General features: G+C 47.7%; 1 protein-coding gene across 1 annotated transcript in view; it reads right to left on the bottom strand.

The window, feature by feature from the left end:
- The window catches only part of ARHGAP17 (Rho GTPase activating protein 17), a 47,155-nt gene extending 29,407 nt beyond the window's left edge, over positions 1-17,748 (bottom strand). The window contains exon 1 of the mRNA XM_086473087.1: positions 17,735-17,748. The gene's annotated coding sequence lies outside the window, so the exon portion shown is untranslated. The remainder of the gene's footprint in view (positions 1-17,734) is intronic.
- Positions 17,749-18,025: the final 277 nt, after the last annotated feature.

Below are 18,025 nucleotides of genomic sequence, written 5' to 3'. Positions count from 1 at the left end.
AGCACACGTCACTTGAAGTACGACATGCCACTAGAAAATAGCATGGCCAGAAGTAATTGTCTTAACTCACTCCAAGCAAAAAACTAGGAGGTTTGAGAGTAGAAAAACCTTGGCTTGCCGTGACATTTTAAAAACGTATTGCATGTGCCCCGAATTGGCCTCGTCGCTAAGTGTTTTATAGTATCATTCATTTTATTTCTTTCCTGTAAGGCCCTTCAGCACAGCCCAGCGTGCAGGGCTCTGCTGCCGCTCGCTGCCCGGCTCGGCTGGGCAGAACAGCTCTCGCCCCCAGGTTTAAAACCAGTCCCCTCGCTTTTTCATTTTACAGCTCCTTCACACTTCCAGGCCAGAAGCCTTCTCTGGAAACAGCAGATGAGAATTCCTGAGATAAAAGTGTTTATCTTCCACAGGGAAAGAATTTACATTTCCGTGTATAAAATGAAGAGGCTCTATTAAACCAGCACTGGAGATTCAAAAAAAGAAAGCTTTATCTAAATAATATTTGAGATCACATTGGCTTCACAGCAGGGTCCTGCCCACCACCAGGGCGTCAGTCCTGACCCAGAGGCTGATCTCCAAAGCAGATCAAAGCCACAAACCCAGTGGAAATTTACACTCCGGCTAAGGAGGAAGGACAAGAGCAAACCTGCCACGAAGAGCCATAAAAACTTGGACATTCCCAACAGAACGAGTGACTCAGTTCAAATGTCAAAGTGGAAAGAGAAACCCTGACTCACGCCTTGCGGAGGGCGGTGGAGCTGGCGGGAGGTGATGCCACGGGAGGGCAGTTCGCTTCGTGACGAAACGACAAGTCCGCGTTCCTGGACTCCGGGAAGATTTCGGCGGAAGCACGGAGACGTCCACCCGAAACATGAGACAAAATTAAAGCTCCCCTTCCCTGCTGGTTGGTTTTCCTTAAACAAAGCGTTTGTTTGTTACCACGAGTAACCAGACCAGCTCTGCTGGCGAGTCAACACCTCCGAGCACCTTGGCCGGGCGCTGGGCTGGCGGCACATCCTGCCCCCTTTCCACATACAATGGGCAGGATTTGCTGCCAGGAAAAATGAAAGAATCAGCAGCTCTGTTCCAAAACAAGGCATCCAGAATTAGATGACAATTTCCCTTCTAAAAGGTTTGCTTTTTTAACATTCACTAAGACAGACTTCACAGAGAACAGAAAATAAAGGTGTCTCGGGACTACCAGCTCACATCCCCATTTGACATGGTGCTAACTTCCAGGAACAGGCTTCCTTTTTAAGCAGAGTAAACCCTGTATTTTATCAGCCAAGTTTATGGAACCCAATCACTAAACATGTCGTACTTTTAAAACAAAATGAAAATTTCATTGGGGAAAGAGCTGAACAGGACCAGAGACAAGCGCAGGGATGCCTCTTCAACACAGATGCAGGGGAAGAAACTCCTGGGTCCCACTTACTGCACACTTAAAGCCGCTGCTGCAGTCAGTATCCAAACATGAAATAAATAATTGCTTATGGCAGTATCTTCCTTAATTTTTACTTGGTTTAGACTACAAGAAATCAAGGTGATGCAGGGAACCTTGTTTCCCAGCTCAGAAGAACACAAAGGTTTGCCCCGGCCCTTCCTCCTGCCGGGCAGCCAGGCTCCTTCCCTGAACTAGAATTCAAAATACAGGACATAACATACACATTTCTCACTCCCCATATTCTACCCAGATTCTGCATTTCTAGATGCTTTTCAGAAGCTGAGGTCTCTAATACATTAAAGGATCTTTCTGTGCAACTGGAGAGCAAAAATCCTGCTGCTGTGGCCTTCATAAACACATCTATTGGAGGTCACTTTTCAAAACCACTTTATTTCGAAGGATTTATTTTGATTCCTTTGGCAGCCTGTGGCAATACTCAGCTTTATGGATATACTGCAGGAGTTTGATTTCACCTGCACAGCATTTTGAAGGCAAGCCAGAGCAGAAATGGGTTTGGCCAAGTACACTTCTCGCCACAGAAACCAAGTTATTATGTCACACAAGCCCCAAATTAACCCCGTTCTGACTCCCCACCATAAAAATAAACCCAAACAGCATTCATACTGAAAGTACGGTGATGAATCCCTGGTGCGGTTGGATCTTTTCAAAAGAAACCAACGTGACCCAAGGTAAGTATCAATCTTCTGTGACTTATTTTTAAACTTTTTAAAATCACTTCGGGATGACTGTCAGAACTAGTCACATTTTCAATATTCTCTTAGCATTCAGGGAACACCACTCACAACCACTCACCAGTTAAAACTTTCAAGTTTGCCCACTATCCCCATTTTTCACCCAAATTAACAAGGTAAACTTCTGCACAACTATTAAAACTGCTTTCATCATAAATCTGGTGATGCTTTAGTGGCAGCAGCAGCAATCACAGCAGAGACTGCTGTTCTGAGGAGGCACCCCACCAGCTCCTTCCTATGGAAGGTCCTTGGTGCAGAACCAGTTTTCACACTAAGGTGACACTCCAATTTTAACCATGCTGTTACTGCAGCTTCTGCGCTTCTAATCCTTCAGAAGTGCTTTAAAAAATGGTGCATCACCTCCAAGGCACCAAAATATTTCCTTAATCAAGATCTGTACCTTCAGAAACCCAGGAGCTACAAAACCACAATTCAGGCCCCAATAAACGGATAAAGATTTCTGCTCCTTTGCCTTCCTTCTTCAGTTTCTCCACCGAGTTCCTCCATCAAACTTTGCTTAGCTGCTCAATCTAAAAGCTGCAGCTTCGATCTCTTCTATAACCTCAGCCATCCGACACTGAAGAATGAAGCCTGCCTGCTCTAATTAAAGGCAGACCAGGCTTTAGAAAGATAATCATCATGGAAAAAAAAAAAAAAAAAAAAGCAGTTGCAGGGAAATCCATGACAGACTGTTCGCATTAGGGGATCTGAAATTCCTTTGTCAGTGAAACGGATCCAAGGCTCCTCTCCCAAGCGAGGCAGTATATTTAGCTATTTGGAACAACCGTGGCTCAAGCCAAATCCTATTTTAGGGCCACTCTCGGAGGTACAGTCACTGCAGTGAGGCCCTGCACCGCCCTTCAGCACTCCAACTCTTTTTAACATTAGATATTGAGAATTAACCCAAATATGATGCGGTTTGAAAAAAAAAAAATACGGTTCAAACAGCGAAGTCTCTGTAACAAGCCTAGGCAGGTAACTGTGCCACAGGCACTGCAAAGCGAGAGGAACGCGAGCTGAACTTTCTACATGGCAAAAATACAATTGCAGTTGAAACGCAGAACCAGACTGAAATTTGTTTGCCAGCGGAAGCGATGTTTCAGCGAGCTGTCTTCGATGAGCCTGACGGCCTTTAACCTCCCGGGTACAAAGAAAACTTTACAATTACGTGCTCCCGGCTGGCCGCTGTCCCAGCAAGTCCCACACCTACCGCTAACCCACTATGCCATACCATGAACAAAGCTCTCCCTGGGCTCTTTTTGACTTTCAAAAAACCCAAACCTCCACTCACAGTGTATGTCAGGCCAATGTAACAAAAGGTTCTTCTTTTAAAAAAAAGTGCATTTGATTTGTGAAAGTATTAATACCTACAGAAGGAAATGCAAAGTGCTGCTGGAGGGGATTAAAATTCTAAATGCTTAAATCCAGCCAGGAGGAAATCTAGCAGCGGTCATATGGGTTTTTTCAAAGTAAAAACTCCAATGTCAAGCTGTCACAAATTAGAGATTAAAAAAAACCCCAAGGAGACTGGGACAAAGCTAAGCTACAAAGGAAACTTTCTGAAGTTAGGAAATCACCACGTGTTTCCTATGCCTTGCTTTCTCCCCTTTAAGTATCACAATATACATTTCTTATGCTAAGTGCACCTACTTCACATTACTGCAGAACTTGAACTTTCCAAACACGTCAGTTACTAATACAATTTATAAAAAAATGCACACAAACACCCTTCCATGATGTCTTGGTAAAGAACTGTTTTTAATATTAACTGCCCAGTATTCATTCACATTCAAAAGTTTATTTTCACACAAGGTCTTTCCCTCCTCCAAGCAAGCAACAACCTTTTACTGACATAATTTTATCTAGAATTAGCTGGGCCCAATTTCGATATAAGAGAGAGCAGAGCAGAAAGCACCCTAACAATTATTGAATTTATTATTCCTTAATCTCAGGTGCAATTTCACAACCCATGCACGCCAACACGACCACAGCTGCTGCCGAAAGGGAATTCCCCCTGTCGCCTGGTGCTCCAGCGGCACACGCAGCCGCAGCCACACCGGAGCACTGGCTCCAGCAGAAAATTCCCCTGGCCGAGCCGCAGCACCCAGCCAGCCTGCAGCCCCTTCCCCTCCCCGGGCTGGCCCTCCAGAGCTGCTCCCCTTGCCCCTCCACGGCAGCCTGAATTCGTGCCAGCTCGAGCCACCACCAAATCAAACCCAAGGAGCAGACGTTGGATTCCTCCCTCACACGCTTCCCCACAGCCTTTGTCCTCTCGAGAGTCCCGTCCAAGGCAGCCCCCCTTCCCCGAACTTCAGGTGCAGGTCCTTGCGCCTCTCCCCTGCACCAGTAGCAGCCATGGGCAGCTCAGGCTGGAATTACACCCAATAAGAGCCGTTACTGGTCTCCAGTTGTCTCGGCCCCCTTCGCAGGCCACCCCATGGCTGCACCACTCCCCAGCCATGGGCAGGGGAGCTGGCACCAGTGCAGGCTGGGCACGGAGAGGGGAAATCTGTCCCTTTTAGCAACAGCAGCTACTTGAAAGCAGCTTAAGCTGATCATGAAACTGCACCCTGGGGCCAAGGTTTCATTAACACGGAGGTGACATCAGCTGGCAGCGGTGCTGAAAAGAGCCGTGTCCTCCCTCCCACCGCCCTCGGCTGCTCCTGTCTCTCTTCGCCCGGCACAAGCATCTCCACTCATCAACAGCTCGAAGGACCCGCCTGGCTGAAAACTAACCTGGTTGGAAGAAACCCCATTTTTCGGTCAGATTAACTTCAGCGCCAAGATCGGACTCGCACACACAACGAAGGGGTGGGAACAGCGGGGGGACGGCTGGGGGAGCAGGGCTTGGCAGAGAGGGCCCTGCTGCACAGCGAGGTGCAGCCGCACGCCCCGAGCGCAGAGTTAAGGCAGCAGCTGATGTTTCTGGATAAGAGAATGGCTCATGAATTTTCTACACATGGGGTTGGCAGCTCTTCATTTTAGGCAAGGATCAGTCCCCTCGCCAAACCACCTGCTGACATGGGAACTCCCTCACATTTCAGAGGAGGAAAAAAAACCCACCACCAAAAAAAACCCCAAACCCTCAAACATATGCTGAACTTTCAAACAAGACATTATTTTCCATCCCAGCCACAAAACAGGGGGATTGTTCACTACCTCAAGACATTTAAGTTTATAATTTCTTTTACCAGGAGCCCTGCACTGTCAATCACTGGAAAGACTAAGCAGCAGTACTGCCTTTTGCAAAGACAAACTTTTTACAGGGCAGACATGTTTGAATAGGAAAAAAATGCAGTACAGGAACAAGCAAAATACACTCAACTGCTAAAAAAAAAAATCCTGGGCGTTTTTTGCATATTTGTTTGCTTTTTTTGCACGTTGGCAGGACATTTCAGCTACATATTACCTTGTACAAAACTCCAATCCAGAAATGAACATTTCACCAAAGGGAACGCTGTTCTTAATTTAATACACTGTCCAGACAGGTCTATTTTAAGTTTGGGGATTCACAAAACTGGCAAGAGAAAGCCTTTGAAAAGGAACCAAACTGAATCAACACAAGAAGCAAAACAAGGAAACACAGAAAAGGCAGAACAATGAAGAAGGAATAGAAAGTAAGAATGCAAAGAAAGAGTTGGAAGCTCTGAAATAACAGTCAAAGCAGCGTAAGGGAATTCAGGGACCTGAACGTGCATATAACAGACTAACAGGGCAGTGACAAGACAGCGATTATTCCTTATGCCTCCTGTTTCACAGTGAAGCCTTTGCAGTGATTTTCTGTCTGTAGCCACGATTAACAACTAATGGCTGAACCCTTTGATTACGTTTCACCAACAGGAAGGCGGGTTTCTGAGCCGAGTCCGACAATCAGTCTGCAACCGAGACGACTCATCCAATTACCGGGTTTACGGCGCTGGGTACAGCCATCTGTTTTCACGTTGCTGGGCTACGCGGTACACAAGGCTGTACTAACGTGGGTGACAGGCGGAGCTGCGCCGTCGCCGCCCTGCCGCGTGCCGCACACCGCGCTCCTTGCTGCTCGAGCACGAAACTGGAAGTGAACTCCATCCCGAGATTTCTGAGAAGGAAATACGAGCCTCGCACTAATAGCGTGATCGAGGTTTATTAACCTGTACTGCACCTCAGCGCACGCTTGGACCTGCTGTTACAAAACCAGGATTACTTTATCCTACTGTTCCGTTCCTACAAACCCCACCAGATCAGAACACTTAATCTGCGTTTTCAATCGGCTTACGGCACGACAAACCAGCGACACGTTCAGCTGAAATTGAAGCTGCAACAGTTCAGCTCACGCATTTTTCTGTATGAAAACGTCAGCTTTATCTTCGCGGAACTTTCAGTCAGATGGATGAACATTTCCTATTGATCGCATGATAATTAGCTCGTAGCTGCCAAAAGAGTTTGTGTTTGAATGAAAGGCAATTTATCTTCTAAAAAAGGGCCAACCTTACAACTTAAGTTTTCCTGTCACCGGCTAAAGTGGTTTTTTGTAGCCTTAACTCTGCCACCAAGGATGCGTGTACACGTGCATGCCACACGCGGCACGCTCCAACAGCGCCAAGAGTTCTCAGCAACGAACCACCTCCTCTGTGTAACGCTCAGCGGCACAAGTTACCGGTTTTCCTTTTGTTAGTTTTCACTCTGGAAAAGTCTTTGGGATCTTGAGAGACAATATAGCCAACAAGGGTATTTATACAAAAATCTCAGTCCAGCAATTTCTGGCACAGGACAACGTGTACGACAGAAGGAAAACACTTCACTGATCCTTCTCACCTCAAACCAATCTGGGTATTTCGCACGGATCCCCTGGCTCTGATTCACTCTGCTGCAGTCACTCCAGGACGTTCCTGACAGTTTGCAATGCCATTAACTCCACAAGAAAACAATGTTTATCAAGGAAAAAAAAGGCTGCACCTCGCTCGGGAGAACCGGTGACCTCACCCGCTGGCGCGTATTTACGGAAGGTCCTTTCCTGCGAGACTCGGCGCTGCCCGGGCACAAGACGCACGGCTGCTCTGACATGCTTTTATCAGCAACCGAACAGCGGCCACAGACTGAAAGCTTTTAAGGCTATTCGGTTGCTAAGGAGTAGATTTTCACCAAAATGTTCTAATTCAGTCAACAAAGCAATGTTGCAGATAAAAAGGATACTCGGAAGTTCCCTCTTTTCTCTTGTCTAGACATCAAGTGCTGCTTTAAGCATGACAGTGCTGGCGAGGGTCAAATTTAGCCTTCCTTTCAAGGCTGGTACCTACAACAATCAAGCAGCCCTGAAATAATGAGGTAATCAAGCACAGCAATCTGTTAAAAATCTCTCGACGTGTCACCACCAACTGCTGTGAAGCTACTGGGTTCTGAACTGCCAGCCACCAGCCAGACCTCACCCAGTTTAACTTGTGTTATTGAACTCCCACGGGTGGGAGATCAGAGCTGTGCCAGGGCAAACGGGGCAGAGCTAACTGCTGCCTTATGTAAGGCCCAACGCGGTGGGCCCAAAACACCAAAAAAAAAAAAAAATGGGGCCACTACTTTTAAATTATGGAATCTTCCTTTCTGGAAACTCTGCGTAATATTAGGAAACATTTCTAACACACTGAGACACTTTTCATTTAACCGTATCCTAAAAAGATCACGTGTGTCTGGCACTTCGTTTGCCAACACAGTGACCTCTAAAGAACAGTTCTGGTCACAGTTCCATTATCATCACCTAAAAACACCATGCAAGTATCCAAGAATACGTTTGCTTTCAAGTGGGTCACATTACAGCATCAGCTCGAAACAGCTTGTCAGATCACTTCTAGCTATTTCAGCAGATTAAGTCATTACTATTTTAGGATCTTGACTCTGGGCATAACCTGATATTAAAATTATTTGCTTTAAAGAACCACCATCAGATCAAGTTAGAATCAAGGCGTCACAGCTCCATCCACACAGAGAGGAATACGAAGAATAACTATCAGCAGAGTGGGACTCTGGCTCTGGAGGGCGGGCGCACCGCTGACCGTTCACCTGAGCAGCGGTCACTCCCGCAGATGCGAGTATCTCTCTACCCTCACTATTCTGCTGTTCTGTCAGGTAACAGAACCTCCACCTTGGATGCACCCATCACCCCTGGGCAACAGATCCTTTCCTGCTCTTTTAGCTTCCCCTGCTGCCCTTCGGTGCTTCACCCAGGCAGCCACGCGGGTCCAGCCGGGGATGGTGACTCAGGCTCCGGTTATGCGCTGCGACACAAGCAGCAGGGTTTGGCACAAGCAGGACTGCTGCTCTGGACCCTTCAAAACCTCGTGAAACCGACCGAGAAATCTCTGCGCAGAAAAAGGACATTTTATTCCTCATTTTAAGGCACAATAAGACTGTGCTTTCCTGGGGCAGACGCTCCCTTGACCCTTGCTGTGCAGTCCTGATCCCCCCGCCGGTGAAACAGGAAGCCCAAGACGATGCAGCCACAACAGATCCCAGGGCGTATGTCTGTCTGTCGGGAGGATTGTTCCAGTCCTCTGATCCGCTTCATCAAGCAGCAGCACGATGAACAGAGCCAAAGGAGATGCATACAAGAGGGCAATTACTATTTCCCAAATTCCTGAGCCTGGAATCTTTTAATTTCTTTTTCTGTAACAAAAATCTCAAGTATTTTACACACTGCCCGCTCAGCAGATGACACACACGTCTGCCACGCAGTTATGCAATACCTTTTTTCTCCTGAACGACAGGCTTTTTACTGCAAAGCACAACATTTTATTAGGGCATCTCCAAGTCAACAAAATTTAGCACAACTAAACCAAGTCATCCTTCACCACTGAATACCAGAAATTTTTATAGAAGTTCAAAAAGCACCTTCTGCATCTATTAAGGGGAAGCAAAATAACTGAAGCTTCACCTGCCCTGGAAGCACCCACTGGTCAGGAAAATAAGGTAACACACCCGGGAGCTCATTCTCACACATTGCAGGCAGAGAGAAACGTGTTTCTTTCATATAAGATTCACTTAAAGTGAAAACAAATAGTTGAAACTATCAAGATTTGGACTTTCTTGGAGAAGCAGGGGAACTGACTACAGCTTTAACACATTCTACTCTGACTGGTAAGGTGGAGCTCTACGTTAGCAATGACGGGCCCACCACAAGCCTGGTGCTATCAGACACCAACCACCCAGAAGTCACCTCTGGCTCAGGAAGCTCCCGAGACAGACACGGCTGGTGGCCACGGAACACGCGTGGGAGATACCACGGGACATCCGAGCCTCGCACCCTTCCCACGTCCTCTGCTTCTGGCCACTGGAGGCCGGGCAAGACAGACACAGCCCAGTCACGGCACTGCTGGGTTTTCATGCGGTCTGGAATCGGGCGGCAAGCGATCAGGGTTTTTAAACCAAAGGGCTGAGCAAAGACTTACTCATTGATTTAAAACCTGTGGCTGCCCTTATAAGAGCACTACCAATGCAATGTGAAGTATCTAGAAAGAGTAATACAACGATTTTCTGGGAAACACCATGCTGCGATGCACTCAGAGCGCAGCATTACACAGAGCGAAGAACTGCTGCAGAGAAGGAAGTTTCTTAAAAATTCATCGTCATTTCTGAACAGTTTCTAATCTCAAGGATGCCTAACAAGACTTTAAACCAACGTGAGATCACCTTGGCTCCCGAGAGCCTATGAGATACTGATAAACAGACTGCGTTTATAAATTTAGAGGGCACACCTAAAAGCAGGCCAGAATACACGCCTTCGTGTCCCGATCATCTGTTCAGAGACAAACCCTCTCTTCTCACCAGGGGTCAGTGCAGCAAGACCCCTTCTCACCAGGGCGGTCAGCCTTACAGACCCCACCAGCTCACAAGTTGCTCACCAAGGCAGAACACCTGAAGAAAGCCACTACAACGTCCTCAACTTGAAAAATTACCTGAATTTACCTCCTTGGCTTTAGCAATCCATTTGGAAGGGCACATTAATCAACGGGATTAACACTCACGCGTACAAAATTGAATCTAGACCACAGCTGGGGCACGATTTATATCCACAAGCTATTCCATTTGCTGCTGTGTTAATGGCAGTCGCAAATAGGCTGACGAGTGCCAAGTCCTACCACAAGCAGCAGCCCCAAACTGAAAACATAATAGCTGCATGTTTTTTCTATAATTGGAAGTTTGTACTGTTAGAAAAATCAGATTCCTGAGCTGCACAACGCATTACATTGTGTCAGTTTTCCCCAAAGGGTGCAGGAAATAGATAAATACGCAGATACCAAGAAACGCTGTTGATACTGCCGGGGCCGAGCAGCAGCCTTGAAGGGGTGACTTAGCTCTGTGCTTCCCTACAGCGCAGATGGAAACACCATCTCGCCAAGTTCTGCGCCTCTGCGCAGCCCGTCCGGCGGCCCAGAGGTGAGAAGCAGCTCAGGCAGCTGCATACGCCAGCTCCAGAGTTTCGGTCACTATAGAGCCCCTGCCTCCCTGCTCTGCCAAACTACCACCCCGCAGCCGTTTTGGCAATGCTTCCCCCTTGCCACCAGCACACGAGTGCGTCAGCATTCGCACGCGTTTTATTTCACCCAGGCCTCGACCGTGAGTTACGTGAAGTCCAGAAGTCTGCACATGTTCAGGAAAACAGGTCTTCCCTAATTCAATCTGCTCAGGCTCTCTAGACCCGTCATCGAATTAATCTTCCATCCAGAAAGATCTAAGTCAATTTCCTAATTAAAGAGACCTCAAACTTCATTTGGAGATAAACAGGAAATGTTTGAGATAACCATTATAAACACTGAAATGAGATTTTTCTTTTTTCCTTTCACAAATAATAATGTAGACAAATGCCAACCTAAAAGACCAAGCATAAAGCAGATACTCCCCACCCATAAATATGAAGATATTTCAAGGTTGTTTATTGGGTTTTTTCACATATCTTTACCAACGGCAACAAGCACTCCAAGTAAATAACACTCATCAGATTTCACTTTTTTTAAAAGGATGTTTAGGTGAGCCAGAAATTTTCAAATACTGGGGTCATACTCTTTTTTTTTTTACATTTTTTAATTACACAAAAACTTGAAAAACACTAAAGAATTATTTCTTTGACATTAAATGGCATCGTACGGTTAATGTGATATTGACTGAAGTGTCTGGGCCTTAACAGAGATGAAGGCACTCTTGTTTTGCCACCCTGAATGCTCAAAACAGCTAGTTTGCAAAGTACTACCAACAAAAGATGATGTAAAAGAACTTCCTTAAGAACTCGCAGAGCAACAAATTAATAACTTGGACCATCCACTTTTGCCATGAAGCATTAGTAAAAGTCCTTGTTTTCCAGCAGGTTTTCCCCTGCACAAACGGAGCGCAGCAGCTCCGCACCACACGCAACGTTCCCCAACGGCCACTTTAACGTAACTTGCTTTCATGTCATCATTCTGTTACAATAACACCAATTCCAGCTCATGACTTGCAGATTGCCAAGTGGCTTCAAGAAATACTAAATATAGTTTATCCTCATAACTTTTATGTAGGGCATGAGCTATTAAAAGGTACGTTCAAATACTCCCGTCGAGTCACAGTAACGTCAGCTGTACAGGGCCTGGACAACCCTGTTTGTGTACAAGAAGTTTAAATGGTGGAAAACTAGTAAAGAAGCTTCTTGAAACTAGTAAGTTAGCTTCTTGCAGGAAAAAAAAAAATTTCTGTCTCAGGTGGTTTGTGATCTCTTCCAGATTTCTAATCAGTCAGGTCTGCCTGCCCCTGGTTTACGTTACTGTCAGAGCCCAAGGGCAGACAAGAGTATCTCTCCCAGTAAAGCCAGTAAGTACATCCACCCATCCATCAGTCTTGATCTCAGATGGCTTCACCAGACCCAAGCTCTCCAGACCAGCTGGCTAGAATAATTTCTATCTGTATGGTACTCTGTTGATTACACCCAAAAGACGAAAAAATAAATCAATGGGAACAACATCGAGAGTTGTGTCCCCAGCGGCAGGAAAGCCTAACTCGCGTAAGATTGTTCGACAGCCCAACAAGTGTCATTCATTACCAGCCTGTTTTGCTGTAAGGAAACAGCAGGATAAACACGCCTCTGTGGACTCATTCCTCATACGAATTACTTAGCTATGTAGTTCAAATGCTTATTAGTGCATCATTTGAAAGCCTTTAATGACAATACCTCTGAACGTTTATCTTCATTAGAGATGACTACAACTCTAAAGCAGGATACTTCCTGAGCTTCTAATCAAAAATCTGTCTCCCTTTGTAGTTTAGAAAAGGGTACGAAAGCTGTACGACAAGCACTTGCAGATACCTGAGGAATTACCTTGTTGACATCACACACAACATAATCCTTTTCACTTCTGAGCCCAACACGCAGCTGATCTGCTAGCACGAGGATCTGCTTATGAAGCATCCCAAGGACAGGTACAAACACAGCAGGGAAGGCAGCACCTCACCTCTTCCAGCCTCCAAGGCAGCACGTACTAAAGGCTATTCCACTACTTTCATTTCACAGGGTATTCCACCCAGACAGAGCACACAAGAAATGCATGTGGAACAGCAGAACTGTGGGCATGAGCCTCGGTCCTTAAAACAGATGAGGGTTTAGAGGAATCAACACACAAATTCCATTAAAAGTGGTCTCTGCACAGAGCCTCTAAGGAAGCACAGGTCACCTGAAAGTCAGGAAGTTCAGAATGAAGTTTATTCTTTCCTCCTCCACTCCCTTTCCCCTCTAATTTTTCAAGCCTAACTAAAAGTTTCAAGCTGTTTCCAATTGTTTATGCTGGAGTTTGCATGTGGCTCAAAATAAAGTCAGTTCTGAGCTGGTTAGTTTGTGTATCTGTTAGCTGTGTATCTGTCATGGTCAAGATGCCAGTTTATTCTGATGTAAATTCAGCTGATGTGGAACTAATGATGAGCCATGCCCCTGCTCCCCTGCACGCCCCAGCCCCGCTTCTCGTGAACTATCTCTCCGAGTAGATGCGAGATCCTTCACGATGACACCAGGACCACCACGCTGACGGAGATCCACAGCCCCTTACTCTCGCTAAGGCTGCTCGGAGTAAGCCCTGATGCCACCTCCCAACGAGGAGTTGTCTCAGGCGCCCGGCCCAGGCTTGGACAGTCTCTCTGAAGCTGCCAACGCCAGCTCACGCCAGCCAACGGACCCAGAGGGACCAGTATGAACAGCCAGTTTTCAATGAAAGGCAAAATGTGTTGTTTCATTTCCCCCTTTCCTCCAGGTTTATACAGACAAGTAACTGATATTTTACTTCATGCGTTAACCAGAGCTTGATTTGTTCCCCTCAGCAGAGACGCTCGCTTGCCAACCTGCACCACTTACAACAAATCTGTCAAATACATAAAAAACAAAGTACTCGGTGGCAGATTGAATACTTGTCTTGTTTAAGGCATCCACCATCATCCACAAAATAATTGCTGCAAAATATTTATAACACACGTCTATTAATTATTGAGGAATCCTGTTCCACTCAGCTAATCCCCTCTTTAATTAGTTTCCTACATATATTTCATAATTCTATATAACACTACCCGTGCAGTCTCATAGGCTTCCCCTAAATGCCATTCCTCTGCCTTCATGGAGCTCTTGCCCATCTTGTCTTATTTTTCATGCTAAGGAGTTACTGCTCTGATCCCAAGCCACGCACTCGTGGCACAAGGCCAAGGACACCAGCCTCCGGAGGCTGCCTGTAAGGGAGGCAGCACCATTCATACCTACGCAAGCCGAACGGGATAAATCCTGAAGTACCTCAGAGTCAAACGTCCCTTTGTTAAAGGGGACAAGACGATGGTAAAGACACCGCCAAGGTCTGCGGACCTCATGACAGCATGCCTGTTCCCCCCCACCACCCCACCCCTCAATTACGGTGAAAAAAGCTCTGAATGAGTGAAAAGAAGAGCAGCAGAAGGTACCCCCGCCTAACGCACCACCAGGAAAAGCAGCAGCCAGTTAAAGATCCCAGAGCGGCAGATTACATCGAGGGGCGGACGTCCCAGAGGAGGTAAAGGGGAGCAGGCAGTCCACACAACAGCCCTGAGCACCCCAGGGGAGCCAGGAGAGACCGGGGGGATGTGACCCCTCAGCACAGACGCCCAAACTGCTCTTCCAAACGCTGCTTCTCTTGCGGGGCGGTTTAGTCACCTGCTAGACCTCCCAGCGGTGCACGGGGTCCTGAAGTACCCAGCACCGCGTCTCTTCAAGGCACTTACAAAACCAGAAGAGTCCTTTGGACACAGGGCTCGTCTCCTCATTCTGCCCCAGTATAAAAGGCTAATAAATGGCTCACACCAACCCAATACAAACCCACCCCACAACGCAGCAAGTGTGACAGCACTGACAGACAAGCAGCACACTGAAACTTTTTTTTTTTTTTTTTTTTGCTTTTTCCTTCATGTTACAGGATCCAAATGGTTCGCTCCTGGTTCTGGCAGCCAGGGCCAAAAAACCTCCGCTAACACCGCCTGGAAGGGCCTGCTGAACGATGACTGTCCCATCTCCCACGTCCTCCGTGAGTCTGCAGAGCTTATCAAAACCACAGGGTGCAGCACTGCCCGAAACTTGAAAACCTCAGCCCTGGTATTTGCCAGTGAAACCAATCACAAACCTTTCAGAACTGAGTGATTTTACTCTGGGAAACAAAGTAAGACCCTGGTGACTACTGGAATGCTTGGCTCGTACATGAAATGGAAAGAGGCTAGTAACAGTAAATATTCACCAAGTAATTTTCATAGCACATTTGATACCCCTGAAACACAATGTTTTTCAAGTTAGCTTTTATTAAAACCGTAAAGTGAACCACTTCTTTGAACACCGCCCAGTCTAACCACGCTCGATGACTCCGTGCAGCATTGCAGGGCTGAGATCCCTCTCGCCTCCTCAGCTGGAGGAGGTGAGATGCAGAAGCATTTCTAGAAATTCTCTCTGACTCCATCAAATCAAAGTCCTCACTAGACTCTGGGCTTTGACAGGCCTCGAAAGCAGCTACTGTTTCAAATGCTGTTTGTATCCAAGTGAACATCTACCACAAATTATTAATTTCAGCCTCACGACAGACAACAGGATATCTTCAAAGTCAGATAAAAGCCTTGCCACGATGAACCAAAAAAATTAAAGAAAAACAGGTTTGGAGAAAACCCGTGCTGGGTTGGGAAGAAACAGGAAAGTATCTTCACTGAGCTTCCACCATTACAGCCCCCATATGTACACGGGATCTACAACCTCACGAGTTCTGTCTCCTTCCCTCCCATCCCCAAAGCATGTCCATAAACTAAGCTTCCCGAGGTTCATCAGGATTAATGCAGGTTTACAGCGATGACAATTATTTCGACTCCGTAAGCATCCTTCTTTAACTTGGAAAGCCACAAATACTCGGGTCAGCAACAAGAGGGTAAGGAGCACCTTGTGCAAGGCTACGCAAACCCAGCCCTAGAAGGGGCAACTTGGTTCATTCCCACGCTTACAACACGAGGATACAATTCGTGTGAAAAAGGCAATAAGCACTTTATGATCACCCTCACACTTCAGAGCCTTCTTGTGTCTATTCAATTAAAAGAAAAGTTTGTACGCTCTTGGGTAGAGAATCCATACAGCTAACTTGAGGTAGTTTATTATCAAAAAGTGCTCTATGAGCAAAGGCAGAACCAATAAGGATCTGCTGGTACTTAATGCCAACTAAAACAGGAAAGAGAGAAACAGAGTTCAGTTTAAACTAGCTATTAATATTAAGCTTACAAAAACAAATGAGTCAGCACCCTTTGCAATAGCTTTTAATGAAAAACAATTACAGGCACTTGTATTTTAATAAAACTAGAAAAGTTCACTGTTGCAGACCCAGGCTGCTCGGGCACCAGCAGCCTACCTGGCGAAGGAGCGTGAGCAACGACCGTGCACAGAGACAACCACACCCCGAGCACCTCCACTGCAAAACGGCCGAGAGCCGCAGCTTCCACCGGCTTCAGCTGCCTTCAGAGGTCGTCACAAACCTCCCAACCCCAACGCACCTACCAACAGCTCTCCAGGTTTAATTCTCATTTGCCCCTTGAAGCAGAGAGCAGCCCGAGATGTTTATCCCACTCACTACAACGCAGATTACTTGAAATTCCACTTGGGATTTGGAGCTGCGGGCCCAACACATGCAAAAAGGGAATGTCAATAATCATTCCAACAATATACCAAAAAACCCCCACATTAATTTATATGAAATGAGACTGGAAGGCCACAAGATTGGGTCGGAAGTTATGCTCTTTTATAGCAAAACAAACACCCTATTAGAAATCTACTACTGAGCCACGATTAGCTGACATGCTTGACCTGGTTTACACGTTTGCAGGCCCAAAGAAAATAAACACTGTGTTAAGTGAGTTACCAGAGTGGAGGCCATGAAAGTATAAACTCAGATAATACAAAAGCCCAGACTTTCAGTGTACGAACATACTTTCAGATTAAGTTTTTGCTAAAAGCAGGGAGGAGCTCCTAGGGCAAAAAATACAGAACTGCAGTAGCAACGCAGTGAAGTTAAATCTGCATTTTTAGCACTCAGAGGAGCTGCAGACAGACACTCCTGTGCCTGTGCACAGATTTTTTTGTTCTGCAGAATCGGGCTAAAGACCTTCCAAGACTCTGACATCTGGAAGTCGGTGGCAATCACGCCTACAAGCCTTCTATTATTCTTATTAAAATAAAGTCACAGAGGATGCTCCCTCTGAAGCCTTCTTAAGTGTGAAAAAGAGAGAGAAACAGATCAAATAACTCAATATTGACAAAAGTGACAAAGGAAACGAGAGTCACAAATCCCCAGACAGGAAGCGCACGATGCAAATAGCTCTGCGGGACTCGGGGGGGGGGGGGGGGGGAGGTGGCGTCAAGGCGACCATCCGAGGAGCCCCGTCCTTCGCCCGCCCCGACCCCGGCACTACGCTCCCCGGCCCCGCGGGGACCTCTGCGGCCTCAGACCGCGCCGCGGGGCTGCTCCAGGAGCCCCGTGGCCCCTGCTCGGTTCGCTGCAGGAGCGAACCCGGGAGCTGACGGCACGTACGAACCATCAGAGCGAGGCCCCGGTGCCGGCGGAGACCGAGGGACCGACCCCGCCTTTCCCGCCGCGCCGGGGCTGCCACCCGCCCAGGACCCGCTCCCGGCTCTAAAACCGAGGACCGCAATCTTCGTGGTGTTTGGGGTTGAGGTTTTTTTTGTTGGGGTTTTTTTTTTTTTTCATTTTCCAGCAGCAACGACCGCTCCGCCTGCCCTCCCCGTCCCGCCAGTTTCTTTCTGAGCTGACAAAAGTTCTTCTTCCCCAAAAAGCCCCGCCGAGGAGGGGCGCGGGAAGCCCCGCCGTGCCCGCTCCCCTCCCCTCCCCTCCCCTCCCCTCCCCGCCGCCGAGACTGCGGACACCCTCCGCCCGCTCCCCACCAGCGGCGGCAGCTTCACACGCAAAAGCACAGCGGAGCCGCCACCCGACCCCGCCGGCGCCCCGGCCCAGCCCGTCAGGGCTGCCCCCAGCGGCGGGACCCCGGCCCCGCCACCCACCTGCCGACGGTCTGGTTGGCCAGCTGCTTCATCCGGTTGAACTGCTTCTTCATGGCGGCGGCCGTTCACCCCGGCTTCCAGCCGGGCACCCGCTGCTGCTGCTGCCGCTCCTCCTCCACCGCCGCCCCGGCCCGGCGTCCCACCGCCTCCTCCTCCCTGCTCACGGCGGCGCCACCGACCCCGCCCACACCGGAACCCGCCGCCACTTCCGGCCCCGCCGCCACAGTCACGTGGCTTGCGGGGGAACAGCCGGGTTCCCGGGAGGGGTGGGGCGGCCAGAAACCCGCATGT

The sequence above is a fragment of the Leptosomus discolor genome, chromosome 14 (genome assembly GCF_034619465.1).
Source record: "Leptosomus discolor isolate bLepDis1 chromosome 14, bLepDis1.hap2, whole genome shotgun sequence".
Taxonomy (NCBI): Eukaryota; Metazoa; Chordata; class Aves; order Leptosomiformes; family Leptosomidae; genus Leptosomus; species Leptosomus discolor.
The sequence above is the reverse complement of the archived record's forward strand: the minus strand, read 5'-3'. Positions and strand labels throughout refer to the sequence as shown.